At 35.7% G+C, this 14,679-nt stretch overlaps 1 protein-coding gene and 1 non-coding gene across 5 annotated transcripts in view; both read left to right on the top strand.

Annotated features, from left to right (window-relative positions):
* Nucleotides 1-14,679, top strand: part of MICU3 (mitochondrial calcium uptake family member 3) — an 87,875-nt gene that overhangs the window by 14,468 nt on the left and 58,728 nt on the right. The window lies entirely within an intron of this gene.
* LOC115841254 (U6 spliceosomal RNA) lies at nt 199-305 on the top strand. The gene has a single exon (XR_004034769.1). It is a non-coding gene; the product is annotated as a U6 spliceosomal RNA (small nuclear RNA).

The following is a 14,679-nucleotide window of genomic DNA, read 5'->3' as shown; positions in this document are numbered from 1 at the left end:
CTCTTCCCCAAAGAGGTAACCACTGTTCCAAGTTTGATTTTTATCATTCCCATGTAAGTTTTCATAGTTTTATTACAAATGGATGTATCTCTGAATAATATACACTTATTTTGCAATTTAAAAAATTTTACATAAACAGTACCTATCTTTTTATAATTTATATTTTTAAGATAATGTTTAAGAAATTTATCCATTTTGGTGCTTGCTTCGGCATCACATATACTAAAATTGGAACGATACAGAGAAGATTAGCATGGTCCCTGCACAAGGATGACACACAAATTCGTGAAGCATTCCATATTTTTTTTAAATAAAAAAAAAAAGAAATTTATCCATTTTGACACATGACTTCTAGTTAATTTATTTTCACTCCTGAATAATACTCTACTATATGAATATTTCATTATACCTGTATTATAACTTTAACATTTTAATCTTATTGATGTTTTAGTGATGACTAATAAATGGTCACTTTATATATTCTCTGTTTATTAAAATCAAGGTTAATAAGCACCTTCTTTGTTTTGTTACTCAGATACTTTTTCTTACTTAGTTTTTCCACTTGACCTATCCATTTCTAGTAGAGAAGTGTTGATATCTCAGCCATGATTGTGAGTTAAATTGCATTCTTTTAACCGTTTTTTCATTCTATTATTTTAAGCTGTTTTGTTCGTGTGTGTAATATCTTCTTGGTGAATTTTTCTTTGTCCTATTGAATGCTTTTGGTTCTTAATTCCATGTATTTTCAAACATTCTGGGTAATGTTTGACTCTTATAAGGAACATTCATAGCTTTTTAAAAAACACAATATGAGACTTGCTCATTTTTAATGAAGGAGTCTAACCCAATCATATTTATTGTAATTATGGACTTGTATACATTCATTTTTGCTATATTATGTGAGTGATCTCTTTTCCTTTATCACCTGACATTAGATTGGTCCTTTTCTCCTTATCATTTCTCTTCCTCTAGTGGTTTGAAAGTTATACATCCTATTTCTGATCTTCAAGTGGTTACATGTAACTTTAACAAAAAATATATATATATTAATATATACATCTGAAACTTGAGGACATAAATCAGTATCAGAAAATTTACCATTCCTAAAAAGATGCATCCTTGAACATGTTTTACTGTATCGCCTTCCCCACGCCACAGTTTCTGAGGTCAGCTATACTGCTAATACCAGATAATTATTGATTTTTTAATATTATGCTTTAATTTTTAAGGGAATCATTAACAGTTACAATAAGTTTTACATCCACATTCACTCATTAATTTATTTAGCAAGTATTTGAGAGCTTGCTACAAGCCAGAAACTCTTCTAGGCACTGGGGAAATAGAAGTGTACCACTTAAACAAAAATTCCTGCCTTCATGGAATTTATATTATTGCAGAAGGCTGGAGATAGAAATTTTGGATTTGTCAGTATATTTATAGTATGTAAAGGCTAGATGAGATGATTAAGGGAGTAATTATAGATTCAAAAAGAGAGGAGGTCCAAGGACTGGCCCTAGGACTGGCCCTAGGGCAGTACAAACAGAAGTACCAGGAAGGAACTGCCAGGGGAATAGGAGGAAAATGAGTACCTGGTGGACTTGGACATTACGAAAAATTATTTCAAGGAAAAGAGAGTTATCAACTGGGTCAGACTTTGTAAGATGAAAACTGAGAATTGACCTCTGGATTTAGCAACACGGAGGTCATCAGTGACCTTGACAAGCAGCGTTAGTGGAGTGGCGGAGGGGAGACCTGCTGAAGCGGAGGAAACCAGAGACAGGAAATGCTGGCAGCTTTCCAGTAGCCCTGCTGTGAAGAGCTGGAGAGAAGTGGTGGGGAGGGGGATGGTGGCTCAGTGCAGAAGTGGGAGCGGAAGCTTTCCAGGACGAGAGAAATGTGCATGCGCTGAAGGGAAGGACTCAGCGGAAGAGGGGAAAGTAGTGAGGTAGGAAGGGCAAGGAAGATTACTGCAGGAGCAGAGCCCTTGAATAGGCAGAAGAGGTGAGATATACACATTAAACCACTGTGATTACTGCCTCCTTAGAGATACTTTCACTTACCATCCTATCAAATAATGAGATGATATAAGTGAAAGTACTTTGTAAACTTGTAAAGAACCCTGTAACGTAAGCTAACATAACAATACAAGTGGAGACTTTAAAATAAGTGGTCACTTTTTATTTTTTCCAATTTGATTGCAGCCAGGGAAGTGCTTATAGACTGGTCTTCAGCTGTGTGTATTTCCACATAGACACATTTACTAAGCATCAAAACATTTCACCTAGAGGGCTTTGGGATTTTCTCACACTGAGAATTCGATGTTTAACCTTTTGACCACCCAAAAAGCAAAGAAAATGTTACCCCTTTTATCTTCTTAGAAGCTTTTAAATAAGCCTGAAGCCATATGAGAAAGCCAAGTGTAATACTTCCATGAACATCTTTTTAGCTAGAATAAAAATAGATGTGAATAGAATCTCATGCACATCTCATATGACTCTTGCCCAGAAAATATAAAGATCTAAATTCAAATGTCATTTGCTCTTTAATGTTTTATAAAAATGTTGGTACAGTTGCCAGTATCAGGTAGGGCCTAATAACCAAATGCTCAACCTCCTACATGAAATTAAATACATGTTTTAATCATTCTTTACTTTAAAAAATTAGTATTGATTTAATAAAAAAAATTTTTTTAAATAAACTACTAAGGATGAGTAATCAAAATAATTTTGCTTAATACAAATGGTTTTATTTTTCCTTCTTCCATTCTTTATTCTCCTGTCTCTGTTTCTCAGCTGCTCAAAGGTAATGCATTATATGGTGTTTAGATAATTGATATAATTGTTTCGAGTTACCTCTTTAGGGTATTATCAGCTTGTAGGCATCAGTTTCTCTAATTGTCAAGTAGTGAATCCTTTATCTGGCATTTAATCTTGCCTCCCTGGGAAAACCAGACCTTACCACACAGTAAATTTTCGAATTGCTAACCTGAAGTAACATGAGACTGTGCCTTGGCAGTGAACCTTTGCTTTCTGTTATTCATGGGAAAGATAATGATATAGTCTGTTGCCTGAAGGCCCTAGTTTTACTACCTTAAGAAATAACATCTAAGTACTAGTTGCAAAGGTCTGAGTTTTGAAATTCCAGAGAAAATAATTGCATTGAGACAATATTTATTTTGGGGCGGAAGATGTGGTAATTAAAAATGTAAGTTTTATCATTTGTACCATTTCTTAAGCCGCTTATCTTATGGCAGCATGACTTAGAGGATCCACAGTTACCTGAAAATGATCATTACTTATTTTTATGACTAAATTATGAATGTTATTTTACAGGTGTGTTTGAAAATTTTATTTCCATGTATATACACATGTATATGTTCAATTTTTGTAAGTAACACAACTGAGATTAAAGATCTAGAATGTAGAATGTTTTGCAGTTTCTCAGTAAAACAGAAGACAGCATTTTCTAGAACTAGAAGGAAAATTCCCTAAACATTTTTAGCAAACTTGAAAAGAATGTTAAGCAATTCCCATAAAATAATTTCCTAAAAAGTGTAAAATGCAATTTTGTAGAAGCTGTAAAATGAAAAGTCAATTTTGAAAAAAATTTTTTTTTATTTTTTATACAATTTTTAATGGTTACACTCCATTTACAGTTATTGCAAAATACTGGCTCTATTCCCCGTGCTGTATAATACATCCTCGTAGCCTGTCTTACACCCAATAGTTTGTACCTCCCACTCCCCGACCTCTATGTTGCCCCTCCCCTCGCTCTCCCTACTGGTAACCACTAGTTTGTTCTCTACATCTGTGAGACTGCTTCTTTTTTGTTATATTCACTAGTTTGTTGTATTTTTTGGATTCCACATGTAAGTGATATCTTACAGTATTTATCTTTGTCTGACTTATTTCACTTAGTATAATGCCCTCCAAGTCCATCCATGTTGCTGCAAATGGCAAAACTTCATACTTTTTTATGGTTGACTAGTATTCCATTGTGTGTGTGTGTGTGTGTGTGTGTGTGTATACCACATCTTCTTTATCCATTCCTTTGTCGATGGATACTTAGGTTGCTTCCATGTCTTGGCAATTGTAAATAATGCTGCTATGAGCATTGGGGCGCATGTATCCTTTCAAATTAGTATTTTTGGTTTCGGGGGTTTTTTTGTTTGGTTTTTTTTTTTTTTTTTTTTGGTATATACTCAAGAGTGGAATTGCTGGGTCATATGGTAATTCTATTTTTTGTTTTTTAAGAAACTTTCATACTATTTTCCACAGTGGCTGCACCAATATACATTCCTACCAACAGTGTACGAGGATTCCCTTTCCTCTACGTTCTTGCCAACATTTATTATATGTTTTCTTTTTGATGATAGCCATTGTGACAGGTGTGAAGTGATATCTCATTGTGGTTTTGATTTGCATTTCCCTGATGCTTAGCAATGTTGAACATTTTTTCATGTGCCTGTTGACCATCTGCATTTCTTCTTTGGAAAACTGTCTATTCAATTCTTCTGCCCATTTTTTATTTGGGTTGTTTGATTTCTTGATGTTGAGTTGTATGAGCTATTTATATGTGTTGGATATTAATCCCTTTGGTCATATCATTTGCAAATATTTTCTCCCATTCAGTAGGTGGTCTTTTCATTTTGTCAGTGGTTTCCTTTGCTGTGAAAAAGCCTTTAAGCTTAATTAGGTCCCATTTGTTTATTTTTGCTTTTATTTCCTTTACTTTAGGAGCGGGACCCAAAAAATACTGCTGCAATTTATGTCAGAGAGTGTTCTGCCTATGTTTTCCTCTAGGAGTTTTATAGTATCCAGTCTTATATTTAGGTCTTTAATCCATTTTGACTTTATTTTTGTATATGGTGTTAGAGAATATTCTAATTTGATTCTTTTATGGTAGCTGTCAAGTTTCCCCAGTACCAATTATTAAAGAGACTGTCTTTTCTCCATTGTATATTCTTGCCTCCTTTGTTGTAGATTAACTGACCATAAGTGTGTGGGTTTATTTCTGGGCTCTCTGTCCTGTTCCATTGATCTGTGTGTCTGTTTTTGTGCCAGTACCATACTGTTTTGAATACTGTAGTTTTGTAGTGTAGTCTGATGTCAGGAAGCCTGAATTCTCCAGCTCTGTTCTTTTTTCTCAAGGTTGCTTTGGCTGTTTAGGTTCTTTTGTGTTTCCATACAAATTTTAATATTATTTGTTCTAGTTCTTTGAAAAATGCCATTGGTATTTTGATAGGGATTGCATTGAATGTGTAGATTGCCTTGGGTAGTATAGTGATTTTAACAATATTGATTCTTCCAGTCCAAGAACATGGTATATCTTTTCCTCTATTTGTGTTGTCTTCAGTTTCTTTCATCAGAATCTTATAGTTTTCAGAGTAGAGGTCTTTTGCCTCCTTAGGTATGTTTATTGCTAGGTGTTTTATTCTTTTAGATGTAATGGTAAATGGGATTGTTTTCCTTAATTCCTGTTGTTGATACTTCATTATTAGTGTATAGATATGCAACAGATTTCTGTATGTTAATTTTGTATCCTGCAACTTTTCCAAATTCATTGATGAGCTCTGGTAGTTTTCTGCTGGTGTCTTTAGGATTTTCTATGTATAGTATCATGTCATCTGCAAACAGTGCCAGTTTTACTTCTTCCTTTCTAATTTGGATTCCTTTTATTTCTTTTTCTTCATTGATTGCTGTGGCTAGGACTTCCAAAACCATGTTGAATAAAAGTTGCAAGAGTGGGCATCCTGATCTTAGAGGAAATGCTCTCAGCTTTTCACCATTGAGTATAATGTTAGCTGTGGGTTTGTCATACATAGGCCTTATTATGTTGAGGTATGTTCCCTCTATGCCCACTTTCTGGAGATTTTTTTTTTTTTGGTACGCGGGCCTCTCACTGTTGTGGCTTCTCCCGTTGAGGAGCACAGGCTCCGGATGCGCAGGCTCAGCGGCCATGGCTCACGGGCCTAGCCGCTCTGCAGCATGTGGGATCCTCCCGGACCAGGGCACGAACCCGTGTCCCCTGCATCGGCAGGCGGACCCTCAACCACTGCGCCACCAGGGAAGCCCCTGGAGAGTTTTTATCATAAATGGATGTTGAATTTTATCAGAAGCTTTTTCTGCATCTATTGAGATGATTATATGGTTTTTACTCTTCAATTTGTTAATATGGTGTATCACATTGATTGATTTGTGAGTATGGAAAAATCCTTGCATCCCTGGAATAAATCCCACTTGATCATGATGTGTGATCCTTTTAATGTATTGTTAGATTCAGTTTGCTAGTATTTTGTTGAGGATTTTTGCATCTATGTTCATCAATGATATTGGCCTGCAGTTTTCTTCTTTGTGATATCTTTGTCTGGTTTTGGTATCAGGGTGATGCTGCCCTCATAAAATCTGTTCAGAAGTGTTCCTTCCTTTGCAATTTCCTGGAAGCAGTAAAATGAAAAGGCAAATTTAAAGTCTCTTCTACCTCTAGATTTCTATGATTTCATTTTTCTGTTGTGTTACCTTAAGCTTACAAATAAGATAATTTATGTGCCAACTCTGAGATCCATTCTGGGTAGTTGTCAGTAGCAGTTTTGCGACATCTTTTTGATATAAAAAATTCCATTTTCCCAAAAAAATATGCCACATCTAAAAATATTGCACTCATACCTTAACTTAAACTTACAATGTCTGTATTTTTCCTGTTCTGTGAAAAATGGTTCTATAAAAAATTTTAACATATCTAATTAGAATATGCCCAGTAGAAGCCAAGAAATCATAATTGTATTATATTTAATAGTAATATTTGGAGAGGGCAGACAGCAGAAGCAAGAAGAACTACAGTCCTGCAGCCCGTGGAACAAAAAACACATTCACAGAAAGACAGACAAGATGAAAAGGCAGAGGGCTATGTACCAGATGAAGGAACAAGATAAAACCCCAGAAAAACAACTAAATGAAGTGGAGATAGGCAACCTTCCAGGAAAAGAATTCAGAATAATGATAGTGAAGGTGATCCAGGACCTGGGAAATAGAATGGAGGCAAAGATCAAGAAGATGCAAGAAATGTTTAACAAAGACCTAGAAGAATTAAAGAGCAAACAAACAGAGATGAACAATACAATAACTGAAATGAAAACTCCACTAGAAGGAATCAATAGCAGAATAACTGAGACAGAAGAACGGGTAAGTGACCTGGAAGACAGAATGGTGGAATTCACTGCTGCAGAACAGAATAAAGAAAAAAGAACGAAAAGAAATGAAGACAGCCTAAGAGACCTCTGGGGCAAAATTAAACGCAACAACATTTGCATTATAGGAGTCCCAGAAGGAGAAGAGACAGAGAAAGGACCTGAGAAAATATTGGAAGAGATTATAGTCAAAAACTTCCCTAATGTGGAAAAGGAAATAGCCACCCAAGTCCAGGAAGCACAGAGAGTCCCATACAGGATAAACCCAAGGAGAAACGTGCCGAGACACATGGTAATCAACTTGGCAAAAATTGAAGACAAAGAAAAATTGTTGAATGCAGCAAGGGAAAATGACAAATAACATACAAGGGAACTCCCATAAGGTTAACAGCTGATTTCTCAGCAGAAACTCTACAAGCCAGAAGGGAGTGGCATGATATACTTAAAGTGATGAAAGGGAAGAACCTACAACCAAGATTACTCTACCCAGCAAGGATCTCATTCAGATTCGATGGAGAAATCAAAAGCTTTATAGAAAAGCAAAAGTGAAGAGAATTCAGTACCACCAAACCAGCTCTACAACAAATGCTAAAGGAACTTCTTTAAGTGGGAAACACAAGAGAAGAAAAGGACCTACAAAAACAAACCCAAAACAATTCAGAAAATGGTCATAGGAATATGCATATTGATAGTTACCTTAAACGTGAATGGATTAAATGCTCCAACCAAAAGACACAGGCTTGCAGAATGGATACAAAAACAAGACCCATATATATGCTGTCTACAAGAGACCCACTTCAGATATAGGGACACATACAGACTGAAAGTGAGGGGAAAAAGATATTCCATGCAAATAGAAATCAAAAGAAATCTGGAGTAGCAATACTCATATCAGATAAAATAGACTTGAAAATTATGTTACAAGAGACAAGGAAGGACACTACATAATGATAAGAAGATATAACAATTATGTGTGCACCCAGCATAGGAGCACCTCAATACATAAGGCAACTGCTAACAGCTATAAAAGAGGACATCGACAGTAACACAATAATAGTGGGGGACTTTAACACCTCATTTACACCAATGGACAGATCATCCAAAATGAAAATAAATAAGGAAACAGAGCTTTAAGTAACACAATAGACCAGATAGATTTAATTGATATATATAGGACATTCCACCCAAAAATAGCAGATTACACTTTATTCTCAAGTGAGCATGGAACATTCTCCAGGATAGATCACATCTTGAGTCACAAATCAAGCCTCAGTAAATTTAAGAAAATTGAAATCATATGAAGCATATTTTCTGACCACAACACTATGAGATTAGAAATGAATTACAGGGAAAATAATGTAATAAACACAAACACATGGAGGCTAAACAATACGTTACTAAATAACCAAGCGATCACTGAAGAAATCTAAGAGGAAATCAAAAAATACCTAGAGACAAATGACAATGAAAACACGACGATCCAAAACGTATGGGATGCAGCAAAAGCAGTTCTAAGAGGGAAGTTTATAGCTATACAAGCCTACCTCAAGAAACAAGAAAAATCTCAAACAATCTAACATTACACCTAAAGGAACTAGAGAAACAAGAAGAAACAAAACCCAAAGTTATCAGAAGGAGAGAAATCATAAAGATCAGAGCAGAAATAAATGAAATACAAACAAAGAAAACAATAGCAAAGATCAATAAAACTAAAAGCTGGTTCTTAGAGAAGATAAAAAAATTGATAAACCATTAGCCACTCATCAAGAAAAAGAGGGAGAGGACTCAAATCAATAAAATTAGAAATGAAAAAGAAGTTACAACAGACACCGCAGAAATACAAAGCATCCTAAGAGACTACTACAAGCAACTCTATGCCAATAAAATGGACAACCTGGAAGAAATGGACAAATTCTTAGAAAGGTATAACCTTCCAAGACTGAACCAGGAAGAAATAGAAAATATGAACAGACCAACACAAATAATAAAATTGAAACTGTGATTAGAAATCTTCCAACAAACAAACGTCCAGGACCAGATGGCTTCACAGGTGAATTCTATCAAACATTTAGAGAATAGCTAACACCCATCCTTCTTAAACTCTTCCAAAAAATTGCAGAGGAAGGGACACTCCCAAACTCATTCTATGAGGCCACCATCACCCTGCTACCAAAACAGACAAAGATACTACAAAAAAAGAAAATTACAGACCAATATCACTGATGAATATAGATGCAAAAATCCTCAACAGAATTCTAGGAAACAGAGTCCAACAACACATTAAAAGGATCATACCATGATAAAGTGGGATTTATCCCAGGAATACAAGGATTCTTCAATATGCACAACTCAATTAATGGGATACACCATATTAACAAATTGAAGAAGAAAAACCATATGATCATCTTAATAGATGCAGAAAAAGCTTTTGACAAAATTTAACACCCATTTATGATAAGAACTCTCTAGAAAGTGGGCATAGAGGGAACCTACTTCAACATGATAAAGGCCATATATGACAAACCCACAGCAAACATCATTCCCAATGGTGAAAAACTGAAAGCATTTCCTCTAAGATCAGGAACAAGACAAGGATGTCCACTCTCACCACTGTTATTCAACATAGTTTTGGAAGTCCTAGCAATGGCAATCAGAGATGAAAAAGAAATAAAAGGAATACAAATTGGAAGAGAAGAAGTAAAACTGTTACTGTTTGCATATGACATGACATATACATAGAGAATCCTAAAGATGTCACCAGAAAACTACTAGAGCTAATCAATGCATTTGGTAAAGTTGCAGGATACAAAATTAATGCACTGAAATCTCTTGCATTCCTATACACCAATGATGAAAAATATGAAAGAGAAATTAAGGAAACAGTCCCATTTACCATTGCAACAAAAAGAATAAAATACCTAGGATTAAACCTACCTAGGGAGACAAAAGACCTGTATGCAGAAAACTATAAGAACTGGTGAAAGAAATTAAAGATGGTACCAACAGATGGGGAGATATACCATGTTCTTGGATTCGAAGAATCAATATTGTGAAAATGACTATACTACCCAAAGCAATCTACAGATTCAATGCAATCCCTATCAAATTGCAAATTACAGAAATAGAACAAAAAAATCTTAAAATTTGTATGGAGACAAAAAAGACCTCGGATAGCCAAAGGAGTCTTCAGGGAAAAAAAGCAGAGCTGGAGGAATCAGACTCCCTGACTTCAGACTATACTACAAAGGTACAGTAATCAAGACAATATGGTACTGGCACAAGAACAGAAACATAGATCAATGGAACAAGACAGAAAGCCCAGAGATAAACCCACGCACCTATGGTCAACTAATCTATGACAAAGGAGGCAAGGATATACAATGGAGAAAGGACAGTCTCTTCAGTATGTGGTGCTGGAAAACTGGACAACTACATATAAAAGAATGAATGTAGAACACTCCCTAACACCATACACAAAAATAAACTCAAAATGGATTACAGACCTACATGTAAGACCGGGCACTATAAAACTCTTAGAGAAAAACATAGGAAGAACACTCTTTGACATAAATCACAGCAAGATCTTTTTTGATCCACCTCCTAGAGTAATGGAAATAAAAACAAAAATAAACAAATTGGACCTAATGAAACTTAAAAGCTTTTGCAGAGGAAAGGAAATTGTAAACAAGATGAATAGACAGCCCTCAGAATGGGAGAAAATATTTGCAAACGAATCAACGGACAAAGGATTAATCTCCAAAATATATAAACAGCTCATGCAGCTCAATATGAAAAAAACAAACAACCCAATCCAAATATGGGCAGAAGACCTAAATAGACATTTCTCCAAAGAAGACATACAGATGTCCAGGAAGCACATGAGAAGCTGTTCAGCATCACTAATTATTAGAGAAATGTAAATCAAAACTACAATGAGGTATCACCTCACATCAGTTAGAATGGACATCATCAGAAAATTTACAAACAACAAATGCTGGAGAGGGTGTGGAGAAAAGGGAACCCTCTTGCACTGTTGGTGGGAATGTAAATTGATACAGCCACTATGGAGAACAGTATGGAGGTTCCTTAAAAAACTAAAAATAGAATTACCATATGATCCAGCAATCCCACTACTGGGCATATATCCAGAGAAAACCATAATTCAAAAAGACACATGCACTCCAATGTTCATTGCAGCACTGTGTACAATAGCCAGGTCATGGAAGCAACCTAAATGCCCATCAACAGATGAATGGATAAAGAAGATGTGTTACATGTATAAAATGGAATATTACTCAGCCATAAAAAGGAACAAAATTGGGTCATTTGATGAGACGTGGGTGGATCTAGAGACTGTCATATATAGTGAAGTAAGTCAGAAAAAAAAACAAATATCATGTATTAATGCATATATGTGGAACCTAGAAAAATGGTACAGATGAACCAGTTTGCAGGGCAGAAATAGAGACACAGATGTAGAGAACAAACGTATGGACACTAGGGGGGAAAGCCGCGGGGGTGGGTGGTGGTAGTGGTGTGATGAATTGGGAGATTGGAATTGACATGTATACACTGATGTGTATAAAATTGATGACTTAGAAGAACCTGCTGTATAAAAAAGTAAATAAAATAAAATTTAAAAATTAAAAAAATGTAATATTTGTGAAAATCACACATGCTGTAGTTTCATTATTTGAAGTTTGATGATACTTTATTTTCACAATGAATTGTTCTTTATTAATGAAAGAAATGAAGTTCTTAGAAATTAAAATTTAAAATTCTAATTTTGAATAGTGGACTTCAGCAAATTTGCCTGCTGCTTGAACCCCTGTGTATCACTTATATTCTTGGCTAAGGTCCCCAGCCTGGATCTTGTACTTGGTTCAGGATTTTGCCAAATAAATCGTATGCTACATCTTCTACACCTTTCCTGTGCTGGCTTCTTGCCCCTCCACTGCTGCCCTCTCTTGCAGTCAGTCCTCCACGTAGCAAAAAGTGTAATCTACCAAATTTGAATCTCTTTCAAATTATATTTATGTTTGTTTTTTCTCTAATGATAACCAAGCACCTTCCTCTATGTTGTAACTCCCAGTGTTCAGTTAAATGTGAAAACCTATATTCTTCTCTTTCTGGCCTTCCCTAATTCATATACTGATAAAATTCTCATCAGTTATACTGTCCTTTTTTTTTTTTTTTTCCTGTATGCGGGCCTCTCACTGTTGTGGCCTCTCCCGTTGCGGAGCACAGGCCCCAGATGCGCAGGCTCAGCGGCCATGGCTCACAGGCCCAGCCGTTCCGCGATACTCAGGATCCTCCCGGACCGGGGCACGAACCCGTGTCCTCTGCATCGGCAGGCGGACCCTCAACCACTGCGCCAGCAGGGAAGCCCTATACTGTCCATTTTTGTTGTTTTTGTTGTTATTCCTGTAGTCAGAAGCTAGAATTTGTGAATTTTACTGTCCTTTTTGGAAAGATATCATAGAAGCAAAAATTAATCTTTATTGTAGGAGAAAATTGGTAATGTATAACTGAAAGAAGGCAACAGAAGTAATATATACCTAGTATCAGTAATTACTTTAAAAAGTTAAGTACGTGGAACCCTGTTTTAAAATCTAAATATGAAAAAAAAGAAAAACTTGAATTACCCAATTTTTATATGTTGCAGTCACTTGGCAGGAGTGCCTGAGAATTGAGTGCTCCAAATTTCAAGACTTAAACCAGAAGTTATTAATACTTTTGCCTGAATCTGTACTTAAGAAGAGATTCATGTTACCGGAATTTTTACTCTATTAAAATAAAAAACAGTCAAAATTAAAAATAAATCCCATAAGGCTTCTTATTGCAATAGATATCTTAAACAATTACCAACATTAGTTATGAAGATGGTATGTTTGAACAACTTTGAAAAGATGGATACACCTAAGTTTTAATGTGGTACCTTTCTCACTAAAGCTTTAGGTTGTCTTTTATTATCTCAGTCTAGATTCCCAGCTTGGAATCAGAAGCCTCTCTTCTGGTTGTCCTTCACTGCCATCTGACCCACACTCAGTATCCCTTTGGCTATTTATTATCCCGTTCCCAATTATCTTTTCATCCATAAGCATTCATTCATTCACGCAATAAACATTTACCAAGCCCCTTAGATATGCCATGCACTATGTTAATCATATGTAGACAGGTAACTGCAACACAGTATGAATGGGGAGGAAAGAGTACAAGCGACAGAATAGTAGGATATATAATGGAAATAGCTAGGATTTATCCAAGGTACAGGGTTAACTCTCAGGGAAGGTGTATTGTTAAAGTCTAAGATACGTTAATACAAGGGATGTGATTAAGTAGGATTGATTTGGAGTAGCATCTCATATAGTAGAGAGGGTGTGGCAGCAGAAGTTTTCTTGCAGGTCGCTTTCCTAAGAGTCTGACTAAAAGAATCCCACTGACCATTTGATATGGAGCAAAGATTCATCTCCTTGGCAATAGCTGCAAAGGTATCAGGGCTCACCTCCAGAGAAACTGAAAAGCTGAACAGGAAACGGAAGTTGGTCTAAAATATTCCTGGAGCTGGCCATTGCTCAGAGACCAGTGCAGTTCCCGGAGCTCATTCCAGGCATAGAGTGAAGTTTGACTCATTCTTGTTTTTATCAACAGGCTATGACTAGACTTTGGTTAGGATTAGCTTAGTTGGTTTCATGAAGTTCTAGCAGTAGGCAACCACTGAATTTATTGATAACTAGTGGATCTCTATAGCAGAGAGAGTCTAGAATGAGGCATCAGGGAGACCTGGTAAATAGCAGCTTAATACCAAGCACTGGAGTGGGGAGCTTAGCACGTGCTGTAGTTCCAGGGGAGCTACTAAAGGATCGGGAGAAGGTCTCAGGCACAGGTAGGAAATTGCTAAATTCCTTCATTAATCTTAATAACTTTTTTCTTGGATTTTCTAGGTAGATAATCGTAAGTTCTTTCAAAATAGTAACAATTGTAACTTTTGCTATAAACTCCCTGGAGGCATTTTGATAATATGTATGAAATGATTTTGTTTGACCAATCAAGTTTACTCCTAGGAGTTTACCCCAAGGAACTATTTGTAGACATATTTAAATATTTTCAAGGCTGGTCGTTATAACATTGTTTTATAATAGTAAAGTACTATGAATTAACTAAATAGTCAACCAGTTAGAATTCATTAATTGTGTTAAGCTACAAACATTTACTATTAAATATTATATAGTTACTAAAAATGGTCTACTAGACTAGTGACATGGAAAAATGACACATGATATATTAACACATTATTGACTGGAGGATTTTGTAGCCATAATATGTCTCTGGTCAAAAATGTGTTAATAAGTAAAAAGGATCAGATTACTGAACAGCATAGTATAACCCCCATTTTTTGCCAAAAAAGAAAACAAAAACAGTTATGTCTATAAAATTTTAAATTCTATCTTCTAAATTATATATAGTAACTATGCATCGCTTTTGGAATCAGG

This window comes from Globicephala melas, chromosome 21 (genome assembly GCF_963455315.2).
Source record: "Globicephala melas chromosome 21, mGloMel1.2, whole genome shotgun sequence".
NCBI lineage: Eukaryota > Metazoa > Chordata > Mammalia > Artiodactyla > Delphinidae > Globicephala > Globicephala melas.
The sequence above is the reverse complement of the archived record's forward strand: the minus strand, read 5'-3'. Positions and strand labels throughout refer to the sequence as shown.